Source organism: Anabrus simplex, chromosome 2, assembly GCF_040414725.1.
Source record: "Anabrus simplex isolate iqAnaSimp1 chromosome 2, ASM4041472v1, whole genome shotgun sequence".
Lineage (NCBI taxonomy): Eukaryota > Metazoa > Arthropoda > Insecta > Orthoptera > Tettigoniidae > Anabrus > Anabrus simplex.
Window position 1 is genome coordinate 955,566,956 of NC_090266.1, and position 11,698 is coordinate 955,578,653.

Sequence of the window (11,698 nt, forward strand, 5' to 3'; positions counted from 1 at the left end):
GATTAGACATATTAAAACTCAAGGAAGTAACAAAATAAATGGAAACTGCCCTTCAGGTATGCAGGTACTTGAGTTTGAGGATGGAACCTGTAGAGTTGATTATATACCAACACACGTAGGGCATGAAAATGATGTAGCTCACCTGAGTCTAACAGAAATGGAAAAAAGAAGCTTGGCTACAGACATCGCCAACAAAATTTCGTTTGATGCCATACTAGACAAGGTCCGCGACTCACTTTCGGACTCTAAACTAGATCGGATTCACCTCTTAACAAAGAAAGACTTGTACAACATTGAACACTGCTTCAACTTATCTTCCTCGTCCGTGAGACACAGTGATGACGGTACTAGCGTTGAAGCTTGGGTAAATGAAGTAAATTCTAGTGATAATCCATGTGTTCTGTATTATAAACCCCAAGACACAGTGAATGAAAAACACCCAGGATTAATGGCAAGTGATTTTGTATTAATTATCATGAACAGTGCCCAGCGAGAAATCTTGAAGAAGTATGGAAGCGACTGTATTTGTGTCGATGGGACTCATGGAATGAATAGTTACGGTTTCGAACTGACCACACTTCTTGTTCTAGACGATATGAGACAGGGGTTCCCGTGTGGTTTTCTCATATCTAATAGAAGTGATCAATATGTCCTTTCTATATTTTTTGAGTATGTAAGAGAAGAGGTTGGAAAATTAACTCCTAAAGTTTTTATGTCTGATATGGCAGAATCTTTCTTCACGGCCTGGATTTCAACAATGGAGCAACCAGAAATGCGACTCTTCTGTTCCTGGCATGTAGACAGGGCTTGGAGGAAGAACATTTCAAAAGCGAAAGGAAAGGAGAAGCAGGCTGAGGTATATAAACTTATTAGGACTTTAATGCAGGAAAGAGATATCACAGCATTTGAAATCATGGTTCCAGCTGTAATGAAACAACTTAATGAGGATCCTGACACAATTGAATTTGCCATATATTTTCGGGAAAATTATCTGAAAAATGTAAAGTCATGGGCTTATTGTTACAGAATAAACAGTGGCCTGAACACTAATATGCACATCGAAAGAATGCATAGGACACTAAAATATATATATATATTTACATGGTAAAAATGTCAAGCGACTAGATAAAGCAATTCATGCTTTGATGACCTTCGTAAGAGATAAGTTGTTTGATCGGTTGGTGGAAGAACATTTCAAAAGCGAAAGGAAAGGAGAAGCAGGCTGAGGTATATAAACTTATTAGGACCTTAATGCAGGAAGGAGATATCACAGCATTTGAAATCATGGTTCCAGCTGTAATGAAACAACTTAATGAGGAAAAGTAACGAGTAAACTTAAAGATCTTAGAAGCAGACACAAAGCAGGTTTGCAGGTAAATTCAGGTCTGATAATTAAAGAAGCAAATGGCTGGATAATTCCTTCATCTTCCGATGTCAAGGAGACCTATTTCGTGCAGGAAAATATTTGTAACTGCAATTGCAAATTAGTTTGCGAGGAATGCAGTGCCTGCATTCATCAATACACTTGCACCTGTGTTGATTCCAGCATAAAATGGAATATGTGCAAGCATATCCATAGCATTTGCTTGCTTATAAGGAGCCAGAATGAAGTGTTCAGTTCGCTGCATAATGATAATGGCGACAGAAACAGTGAGGATGACTTATTCATTCATACAGATGAACACTGTGCCACTGAGAAGGACAATATTATAGAAGAGCTCGCGAAGAAGGGAAATAAGCAATCTACTCTAACTTTGGAGACTGAAAAAGAGAAACTAACAGAAGAGTTCACTCAGTTAATTAGAGGAATACGATCAGAAAGTGAAATCACAGTTCTTAAACGCCATATGACATCACTAAAAGCGACCATAGCTGCTGTCCGTTGTAATGAAAGCTGCGAACCCTTGAGGAGAGACAAATCGGTACCTCTGTCAAGCAAAAGATGCATAGTGCCACAGAGGAGATTGTTTTCCACTAAAAGGAAAAAAGAAAAGAAGTGCTCAGCTATGAGGAAACCTGACGGCACAGAGGCACATAATATCGCTGTTTCCTTACTTCAGGGAAACTGACTGTCCCCAGTCTCGTGTATATAGTGTAATAACTTGTAGTGTGTAGCGTGGATTGTTGTAAGATAAGTGTTTTATTTTCGAGTTAAGGCCTACTGTAATTAGCAGCATTATAATTAAAAAAATGTTACGTGTACAGACTATCGAAAGAAACTTTTGTGACCGAACCAAGGACACCGATGTGAAAAATTAGAAGCCCAGGAAGCAGCATCGTCAAATTCACCAGGTATGTTTGTATGGTCATTTTAAAATTTATTGCCTGTGTTTGAGCCTGCTTTTTGTGATATTTGTCATTTTAAAATTTCATGCCTGTGTTTGTGCCTGCTTTTTTAATATTTGTTATTTTAAAATTTCTTGTCTGTGTTTGAGCCTGCTTTTTGTGATATTTGTCATTTTAAAATTTCTTGTCTGTGTTTGAGCCTGCTTTTTGTGATATTTGTTATTTTGTGGTATTTGTCACAGTAGCTTGTTGACGAGTGAGAACTTAAACAATTTGAACTGACCGCCGTAACATGAGGAGTAGCCGGCGTTAGTGCCACACTTACATCTCGATAACTCTCGGGTTTGTTCGGAAGTATTCGGCATGGTGGAGCCACAGTTAGATCGCAGGGGCTAGACTCTTGTCCCTACTTATAGCTGCGTGATTTGATCCAGAAATTTCACGATGTCACTACCGGCAGAACATTCCCGTTGAATCTCCAAGGAAGTCGTAGGTAAGCAGACCGCCGAGAACAATACACGGAAAGGCGGGCCGCACCCCACAGGCCGGCTGGGAGATTCCAGGTCGTCTGAGCCACCAGCCCCTTCCTGGAAGTACCGAAAGGGGTTATCACGGGGTCGGCACGTAACAATACAGCCTTGCATGTGGGTGCCATAGAGATGGCCGTAAGTCTCACGTAATCGATATATCTATGACCTGGAAGGTACTCACCTTCACGGGGCGTAGTACCAAAGTGGTTCCTTTTTTAAGAAGACAAATTAAATTATGATTCTACTTCCTCACAAACGAAGAACGATAGTATTAATTTTACGATCAGTTTCAATAATGAAGCCGGTTTATTTTAACAGTACGGAAGCTATGATTTCGATTGTTGGATATAATTACATGGTAACAATCAAAACCATGAGTACCGATTGAAGATCCGTCACCGCACTCGGTGGGATCGGCTTTCTTTTCATATCCCCCTCCCAAGGAAAAGTCGCATCCATGCTACTGGCCTGGACTTAACGCCACCCACTGAAATTATTTTCTGGGTACGCCACTGCATCCACTCACCATTTAAGGTACAAGGTAAGCCAGAAGAATGGTCGGACACTCGAAATACACCATCATAAATGATTCGGTTATGGTTCAAAAGTACTAAAGAAAGGTAAGCGACGGGATCTACGGCTTAATGCAGAATCTGAATCGAACGTCACTTCCCATTTAAAAAAAAAATGCATGCATCGACTCTGATTTGAGCCTCGGCCGTCTTGATGAGAAGATAGAGCCATTGGAACTGAGTTACCACGCCCGCCAAATACAGACTGGTTACCCGCACTTTTCATAGTGCTATTTGAGGTTCCAATCAGTCCCCGTCATTTGACAAAACGGCCAGGCCTACCAGTAGCGGCGCTAAAAAGCTCGGGGACCCCCGCAATAATTGAAAATGTGCCCCTCGTTTCCTGATAAGGAAAGTTACAAGTTTATTTCGTAGTACAGGGTTATATACACAGACTGACAGAGCAAATGCAACACCAAGAAGGAGTGGTCAGAACTTTATGCCAATTGCAGGGTAGACTGACGTCACTGGGGTATGCTCATGATGTGAAATGCGCCGCTGTGCTGCGCACGTAGCGAACGATAAATGGGACACGGCGTTGGCGAATGGCCCACTTCGTACCGTGATTTCTCAGCCGACAGTCATTGTAGAACGTGTTGTCGTGTGCCACAGGACACGTGTATAGCTAAGAATGCCAGGCCGCCGTCAACGGAGGCATTTCCAGCAGACAGACGACTTTACGAGGGGTATGGTGATCGGGCTGAGAAGGGCAGGTTGGTCGCTTCGTCAAATCGCAGCCGATACCCATAGGGATGTGTCCACGGTGCAGCGCCTGTGGCGAAGATGGTTGGCGCAGGGACATGTGGCACGTGCGAGGGGTCCAGGCGCAGCCCGAGTGACGTCAGCACGCGAGGATCGGCGCATCCGCCGCCAAGCGGTGGCAGCCCCGCACGCCACGTCAACCGCCATTCTTCAGCATGTGCAAGACACCCTGGCTGTTCCAATATCGACCAGAACAATTTCCCGTCGATTGGTTGAAGGAGGCCTGCACGCCCGGCGTTCGCTCAGAAGACTACCATTGACTCCATAGCATAGACGTGCACGCCTGCCATGGTGCCGGGCTAGAGCGACTTGGATGAGGGAATGGCGGAACGTCGTGTTCTCCGATGAGTCACGCTTCTGTTCTGTCAGTGATAGTCACCGCAGACGAGTGTGGCGTCGGCGTGGAGAAAGGTCAAATCCGGCAGTAACTGTGGAGCGCCCTACCGCTAGACAACGCGGCATCATGGTTTGGGGCGCTATTGCGTATGATTCCACGTCACCTCTAGTGCGTATTCAAGGCACGTTAAATGCCCACCGCTACGTGCAGCATGTGCTGCGGCCGGTGGCACTCCCGTACCTTCAGGGGCTGCCCAATGCTCTGTTTCAGCAGGATAATGCCCGCCCACACACTGCTCGCATCTCCCAACAGGCTCTACGAGGTGTACAGATGCTTCCGTGGCCAGCGTATTCTCCGGATCTCTCACCAATCGAACACGTGTGGGATCTCATTGGACGCCGTTTGCAAACTCTGCCCCAGCCTCGTACGGACGACCAACTGTGGCAAATGGTTGACAGAGAATGGAGAACCATCCCTCAGGACACCATCCGCACTCTTATTGACTCTGTACCTCGACGTGTTTCTGCGTGCATCGCCGCTCGCGGTGGTCCTATATCCTACTGAGTCGATGCCGTGCGCATTGTGTAACCTGCATATCGGTTTGAAATAAACATCAATTATTCGTCCGTGCCGTCTCTGTTTTTTCCCCAACTTTCATCCCTTTCGAACCACTCCTTCTTGGTGTTGCATTTGCTCTGTCAGTCAGTGTATTAGTACAATGAACGACAACAACGCAACGATGATAATAATAATAATAATAATAATAATAATAATAATAATAATAATAATAATAATAATAATAATTACGTCATTTCGTTTTCAAATCCGAAGGAATTAAAATTAATACACTTATATGGTACAAACACACACACAAGAAATACATATTCCAATTATAGTAACCAAAGCATGCTGACCGTCACACTGTTAAGAAATAATCTCGTTCCTAGGACCAAATAATTTACAACTCAACCGTCCATCGCAAGCCTAGTTAGCTGCACTGACTGCCGAGGCTCGAAACTTCAGTATTTAGAGTTTAGATAAGGAGGATGTCTTTGTTATCGCATCTTCGCTGACTACTGGGTTCTCAGAACTGGCTAATTACTTCAAAAGCCTTGTTGATTGTTGTGAGTGGCAGCAAGGGATGGTTATTATTGGAACAGGTTGGGAAACCCACATTCTTTCAGAAATAACTGCACCGAGCTCGATAGCTGCAGTCGCTTAAGTGCGACCAAATACAGTAGGGACAATACACGACACTTACGGATTTCGCCTTGCTGAAATGGGAGACAATTCGACGGTGGCGCTCCTAGTGACTTGAACTGAACAAATCGCGCTAAATTCAAATATCAATGGAAATGTATATACGGAAATGGATAAATAAATTACGTCTAGAAAGAAAGTGGTATTGAGATATTAACTTCGAAGTTGCTAAAGCAATTCTGGATAAATGAATGAAGAATTATTTAAAAGGTTATTATTCAAAGACTGAAATTAGACATATAAACAAGGTGTGAAATGGACTGCTGTGAAATGGCTTGATCTTTCATTTATGCATTACTTTTTTAGCTTTAGCATACCTGCTTGAAATCTTACGGTTGGATTTGTCTTTTTTCCTCATTTAAAAACAATGTATCATCACATTAAGACATTTGTCAATAAAAATATCGGCACATTCCTTACACATATGATGCAATGAATTAACATTTAATAGCTGGACAATTTTCCTCTTAACATGAAGCCTACTAACAGAAAGAAAATCTATAAAATCCCGGCTTTAATCTGAGAAGAGGGATAAAAGGAAGAAAAGTTTGAAAATGTTGTCGATAGTGATGCTTTGAGGAATATTTACGTACAATTAGAGTAAAAATGTAACATACCCTTGGCTGTATAGTCGAGGATTTTTAATGTCGCTGGCCTGGAAATGATCTGAACAGATCTTATAATTCGTATACAAGCGTAACGTCCCTTCTTTCTTGTACACTTTATCCAAATCGCTTCTGTGACATTTCAAAACCCACAGATCACACCTACAACAACACATCGGTATTGAAGGTTAACTGCTGCACTATACAATAAAATATGCGTATTATATTTTAAGCCCGTTAAAACATGGGTCGAGCAGGTCAGAAGATTATGAAGTACTATAAAAATCTCTGTCACTAGAAGAATATATATGCAAACACAATATTACTTACATGTTCTTGTCACGAGGGAATCTGAAGAACGAGCGCGCATTTTTCTCTACTACGTAATTACTGCAGCCAAACGCAGCACATACCTTTCCCCTCATGTTGAGAGGAGATATCAAGGAATGACACACGCTACTATTTAATTATGTCAACTCACTGAAAACGCAAAAATAACACCAAAAACTTCACACAAAAATACACGTGCTCTTATGACAGAATCAGTACCGTTCAGGTCTATCCGCTAGAGTGAGCTCCAATAGCTGTCCCTCGATATCTCGCTCAGTGTCGTGTATTGTCTCTACTGTATTTGGTGCGACCAGTATCCAGTATTCGGGAGATAGTGGGTTCGAACCCCACTGTCGGCAGCCCTGAAGATGGTTTTCCATGGTTTCCCATTTTCACACGAAGCAAATGCTGGGGCTGTACCTTAATTAAGGCGACGGACGCTTCCTTCCCACTCCTAGCCCTTCCCTCTCCTATCGTCGCCATAAGACCTATCTGTGTCGGTGCGATGTAAAGCAACTTGCAAAAAAAAAAAAAAAATAATAATAATAATAATAATAATAATAATAATAATAATAATAATAACTGCCGTACTCCTATTGAGGAAGGAAGCTCTGCACTACGACGGCCTGAGTTTGGAATAACCTTCTGTAATACAAATAATAATGTGTTGTAGCTTTATCAATATGTAAAATCACTCCTCAGCTACTGAATTAGGAAACTGTCATGGGCCTCTCATCAGCCATGGGCCCCCGCCCCGCGGGGCCCTTATCGCTGCCACTGAGGCCTACTTATAGAACGTACGCACGCATCCGCGATCATGTCTTGCTACTACATGCTAGTGCTGCTGTTAGAACAAACAAAATCATAACTTACCGAGGATGAACATAGTTTTGGCTTCGTTATGACAAAAGGGTTCATCTCAGAAAAGTCACTCATGTGGCACAAAATGAGGAATTAACCTGCAGTTCAAATCCTGTCACAGTATTCCAAACACTGCAGCACATCTCTCAACCGCGTTACAACGCCACGATGTTGTAAGCTTACAACTGTTTTTGCCATGGCCCCCTTTATCTCGGTGGTCACATTCTGACCCCCTGCAGACTAATCCCTTGCCAATTGCCCTCCTCCTCATCTCTTAGCATTTGTCAACACGCGGATACATTCCAAATACTGAGGCCTCTACAGCGAAATATCCCCGCGGATTACAATCCTAAGTGCTTTCCTTTCATTCAAGCTCCTTCAAGCAGTACAGACATGGAGAATTATGTATGGCACTACTGAACCTTGCTAATAGATTCTTTGTCCCTACGTGAATTTATCATTTCGGCATAAGTTCTTAATTTGTTCGTACCGTACGTAAAACAACGGCTGATTCTCGCTCTAGTTTCAGGAAAACTGCCCCCCTCCCCCTTGTCTAAGCCATTGTTTTCTTACATTAACCCTGGTTAGGGACGGGGCGGATGTCTTTTAGAATTGTAGTAAACGCGATAGGTTGCATAAAACTAGATCGTAAGGGGCGGTAGGACCCACCGGTATATTTCTTTCTCGAAAACTATTCCATATATTGGGAGATATTGTAACAGGAACGCCCGTACTTCAGTTTATCGGAGAGCATGAGGAACGACAAGGCGTGTACGGCCCATGCTAAGAGAGTAAGAGAGAAGGGTAGTGAAAGAAAAATTCATGATTAAGTGGATCCTTCAGTTTATTCAATAAATAGGCAAATAATTATGTCACCTTTTATAGCTGAATTGTAGATTTGTCCCTGAGGGCGTAAAGAGGACGTTGTCCCGCGGCGGCTGCGTCGTCTTGCGGTCGGCGTCGGCGTTGTCTTCCGTCGTTGGTGTTTGTATTAGTGTTGATGACTCGAACCAGAGGCAGGAACGGGGAAATGTGGAGCTTCCACATTTGACGTCATGGGGTACTGGTGTGACACTTCCCTATGGCGAAGCACGCCGAAATAGTTCCCACAGTAGCAAGGATAAAGTTAGAGTCACAGTTCGTATTGGGAATAATACGCAAATGAAACAATCTAGAACCTTCCGAGGTGCGGTGATCAAGCACTTCATAAAGAAAATTAAATTTATCGAGTACAGTCTCTGCACTGTACTCCACCAGCATAATACATTTGTTGAAATAAATGATAGTCCAAATTCCCGTGCGTCGTGATTTTCAGATTAACACTGGCACTTAAGATCATAATGCAACACAGTTCAACGGATAGACATAGTCTTTAAATGAAATTGGGGCTGGCTAGAAATACTACCGCTGCTTTCACACAGTCTTTGAACGAAATTAATGCTGGCACAGTTAATGCAAGAACACAGTCTTTAAATGAATTCAAGCTGGCGAGAACACAGTCTTTAAACGAATTCAAAGCTGGCACAGTTTATGTGAGAACACAGTCTTTAAATGAATTCAAGCTGGCGAGAACACAGTCTTTAAACGAATTCAAATATACAGCCGGATCGAGAGACGAATTATGTCGCGACGGCTTACTTGCACACGCTCGCTGACTCACGGCTTACTGCCGACTCACTCCACTCTCTGCCTTCAGCACACTGCCGTCGCATACCGCGCACTCCCTCTGCTTTACTGCAGGCTCTCTGCTTACATTCTGCCTTACCCCAGGCTGGCGACTCGCTTATATTTCGTTCATGCAGCAATGGAACACGAAGGAACCTTCTGCGTGACGTCGCTTGTCCTTGGCCGGTGTTCTGGAACGTCGCGAACTTGCTCGCAGTTCCCATTATGCCTGTGCGCTCGGCGCAAGTTTACGGCCGGGTATTAGCGAGCTCCACTTAATAAAAGAATGAAACGTGAATGCTCGTAGGGCGTTACCGTTTCATCTCCCCCCCCCTGCTCGGGAAAAAGAAAATTGCTGGGCGATTTTCTTTTTTCGCTCATCTCCTAGTAAAGTATTTCAAAAACTCCAACAGTCTTCTCACTATAGCCAGAGGATTAATATAAGGTGTGACGCATTTTGATATGATTCCATCACTCTCCATCTGTTTAATAATGACCCGTGCTTCTTCCAAGTACTTCATGGGTATCGGATAAGGCCGTTTCTTATAAGGTGATGTGTCAGTAACATCTAAGTGGTGCTTGAAACCCTTAATGACTCCAGGTTTCTCAGAAAATACATCTGGAAACTTCTTAAAAAGCTCTTGGATTGCCTTTATTACTTCATCATCATCGTAATCTGGGCTTTCAGCTACATTGGCGAAAAGCGTGAAGTTGTAGTGGTCCTCGTTAAACTCATCATCGATAATGGACGCCATCTGGTCCTCTACGGGTCCCACTTCCTCGGGTCGCCCCTCTTCGTGGACGCTTTCTTCGACAGGCGGAGCCTCGCTCATCTTGCCTTCTACTATGCCCACCGGGGTCTCACATTCCGGATTCTTCACGTCATTATAAGTAATCAACTGTAGCCCTACAGATTCGACGTGGAAAAATTTAATCACATTAGCGGGATAATCAATGATTCCCCCATGTTGAATGAGAAAGTCTGATCCAAGAATTAAGTCAAATTTCATTTGCGTCAAAATCAAAAATAGATGTTGGAACTTAACACCACCAATTTCTAACTCAAGAAACGCCTGGAATTTGCATTTAATAGCTTTGTCAGGAACTATGCCTTTAACCTTAACTTGAGCAACCGGCAAGATGGAGATGTAGGACGTCTCCTGCGCCACATCTATTAATTTCTGCGAAATTAGTGAGGCTTGCGATCCTGAGTCTACTAAAGAGTGGACAATCATATTGCCTAACTTAATGATAATGATCGGTAAGCCGCGTTGTATCTGAGGCTGTCGTGGTGTTGAATCCTCATATAGTAAATCTGCATCCTCTAAATACCAATGGTTAATGAGTGCGCTACATACTACTTCTCCTCCCTCCGGGTTTTCAGGCAGTCTCTTTATTGCTTCGACAAAGTTTTTTTTTTGTACCCGTAGCTCTTGGATCCATTTCCGTTCTCTCATTTCTTCTCTGTATCTCCGCCTGGTATTCCAAAGAAGCTGCTCCAGGTAAGCCCTCTTCCCTGTTCTTATTCCTTACATATTCCGTAGTCTCTCTCCAACGTTTCTCTAATTCTTCCCGCTGGGAGTTCCTATTATCATTGGGTTGATTAGCTGCCTGCCTCCATGAAGGTCCAGGTTGAAACTTAGCCCTCCCTTCGTAGGGACGATTCCTAGATCTTCTGTACCGAAACGGAATATCTCGGCGAGTTTCTCTTTCTTCTCGCGGTTCTGGATTTACTTGAACCGGAGTCTTCATTTCCGTAAAGTTGGTTATAGTTTCTTTGGTTCGACCTACTTTTGCTGCGCTCTGAGTGTGCGCAGTATCGAGTTTCCTCAGGACATCATCGAGCTGCTCCAAGTCCTGGACGTTTGCTGCCACCAATATTTCCTGAACATTTGGTGGAAATTGCAACGTTATGACCTGAATAAGTTCTTGCTCCGGTAAGGGAGGATCGAAAAACTGCATCTTTTTAAGCTGAGATATGAGATAATCTGAATATCGCGAGGAATTGACGGACGTGTTATACTTTCTAGAGTATAATTGAAGTTTTATCAGATGCTGAGCCTCAGCACTCCAAAATCGTCTAAGTAAGGCTTCCTTAAATTCTTCGTAAGTGTTAATACTGAATTTAAAAGCGGTAAACCACATAACGCCTTGCCTTCTAACAATCGAGATGCTATTCGTAAACGACGGTCGGTCTTAACGTGATTTTCTTGAAAGAACTCTTCGAGGTTGAGGATAAACTCCTTAGCAGTATACTCCTCCTTCCCCGAAAATTTGGCTGGTTTTTCCTCAGTTATTTTAAAAACTGTGGAAACATTCATGGATTCTCCACTAGTGTTGTGAAGGCTAGATGATGAAACATCCTGTTCGATTTGCGATACTTTGCTGTTGAGAGCTTCTATACCTCCTTGGAGTTCAAGTTTTAGGGTTTTAATTTTCCCCTGTACAGAATTCTCAATTTCCTTGACCTCCTTTTCTATGTCGGTCTTG

General features: G+C 43.1%; 1 pseudogene; it reads left to right on the forward strand.

The window, feature by feature from the left end:
• The first annotated feature begins 475 nt into the window (after positions 1 to 475).
• Positions 476 to 2,069, forward strand: LOC136864898 (uncharacterized; annotated as a pseudogene).
• Positions 2,070 to 11,698: the final 9,629 nt, after the last annotated feature.